This window comes from Bradysia coprophila (genome assembly GCF_014529535.1).
Source record: "Bradysia coprophila strain Holo2 chromosome IV unlocalized genomic scaffold, BU_Bcop_v1 contig_81, whole genome shotgun sequence".
NCBI lineage: Eukaryota > Metazoa > Arthropoda > Insecta > Diptera > Sciaridae > Bradysia > Bradysia coprophila.
The window spans coordinates 5,449,539-5,451,385 of record NW_023503375.1 but is presented as its reverse complement, the minus strand read 5'-3'; the positions used below and the strand labels follow the sequence as shown (position 1 = coordinate 5,451,385).

Sequence of the window (1,847 nt, the reverse complement as noted above, 5' to 3'; positions counted from 1 at the left end):
TTTAGAATTGTGACAGAGCTGGTATGCACGGAGTATAAAGCAGAGTTTTGTCTGTGTTCTGTAACATTGTTAAAATCTTGTTGCAATTTCATCTCTTTGAAGCAAATGCAATACTTCTTTAGCAGGGTGGTGCGTTCTTCGCATAACAAAGAACTTTTATTGGGGAACGTAAGATTCTACCTAAACAAATCCAAACGAAGAACAAACGAAAGGGTAAGTTTGACAGGTCAATTGAAAAATAATGAAATTTTCACTGCACGCATTTTAATCAAGCAAAACGCTAGTCTATAACTGTTGGCGCTACAAATCAAAATATCGATAAGAAATACACCACCACCCTATCGGTCGATGATGTCACCAGTCAGTCATTGGCCTAACCAAGTTTGCATCTGTTGACAGCTGCATATCAAGTTTAAGTTCAAGGTTGAAAACGAAAGTTTTGTTGTTGAAGGAGTGCAAAGTAAAATATCTAAATTCCGTGATCATCGGAATCAGTTTTAGTTCCAAAGTACGAAAATAATTCTAAGTCAAACAGTTACGATCGTGTGTGTGAAGATTTGTGGTCAGATCCGGTTTATAATCAAATTGTTGTGAGGGTTTCTTGGAGCCGCGATTCTAATCAAAGCAAATTTTATTTTATTCGAACAGAAACGTCGATAGAACGCGGCTAACTCATCTGCTTGAAAGACCGTTCCTGCAAACAGGACATCCAACGGTGTCAAGGTAGAAAAAAGGAAATTAATTCAAATTCGAAACCGAAAGTAATTTTATTTTGTTTAGTCTTAAGCTTTGAGGTTAGTTTCCCACACGATCGCGCGAGTCAAATTAGAAATCCGCACGGAAAGTACCAAAGTAAGAAATTGTTTTCACTGATTCGGTTTAACAAGGAAATTAACGAATTGTAATGATTGTTCTTAGGTATTTTTAAGCGGTTCAAAACAATAAACACAAAATCAAGAATCCGGTTTTGTTTTGATTGGAACGAGCTATAATAATTTTGGACAGTCGGATTTCTGGAGCTCAAAGGCTTCAATAACCTCAGGAGTCCGGTAAAGTAATTAGTGTTTCAATCAGATCGATATCTGTCAAACGAAACGATTTGTTTTAAGATGCGAGCAGTAAAAATTTAATTATTTTTCAATTAACACATCAAACTTACCCTTTCCGTATGTGCTCGTGCTTTACTTTGGACTTATCGCTCAAAGAATCCGACGTTGCCTATTATTGTACTAATAAGTATTATACGGAACTCGTCAACATATAACCTTACTTAATTTTCCGTTAAGTGTTAAGTTGTCCTTAACCTCAATCATTAAGAAAATGTATGGTACGCCAATGCTTGCGAACTTAATTCGAATTTATTTCCTTCACGTGTACTGTCAAATTTTTAATTTTTTATCTAAGTGTTTCAGTCTTGATCCATTTTACAAAATATAATTCACCTCAGCGATGGATGGAGGTTTTTGATATGTTTTTTGATTCAATCATTCAGAAAATGTATGGTACGCCAATGCTTGCGAACTTAATTCGAATTTATTTCCTTTACGTGTCTCTTCTTCTTCTTCTTTTTCAGCCTGTTTCTGTCCACTGCTGGACGTAGGCCTCCCCAATTCTTTTCCTTTCCGAACGATTAGTTGCCACTTGTTGCCAATTTGCGCCTGCAATTCTCTTTATACCATTACTCCATCTCTCTGGTGGTCTACCTCTAGGTCGTGTTTTAGGTGGTCTCCAGTTCATTATCTTTTTGGTCCAACGTTCGTCCGTCCTTCTTGCAATATGTCCCGCCCAGCTCCACTTTAAAGATGCTATTCTTTCCATGACATCAACGACTTTTGTTTGTTGTCGAA

General features: G+C 36.9%; 1 long non-coding RNA gene across 1 annotated transcript; it reads left to right on the top strand.

The window, feature by feature from the left end:
* The first annotated feature begins 298 nt into the window (after positions 1-298).
* On the top strand, positions 299-1,028 carry LOC119072328. Its single transcript, XR_005086843.1, has 4 exons — positions 299-562; positions 649-723; positions 781-852; positions 919-1,028. It is a non-coding gene; the product is annotated as an uncharacterized LOC119072328 (long non-coding RNA).
* Positions 1,029-1,847: the final 819 nt, after the last annotated feature.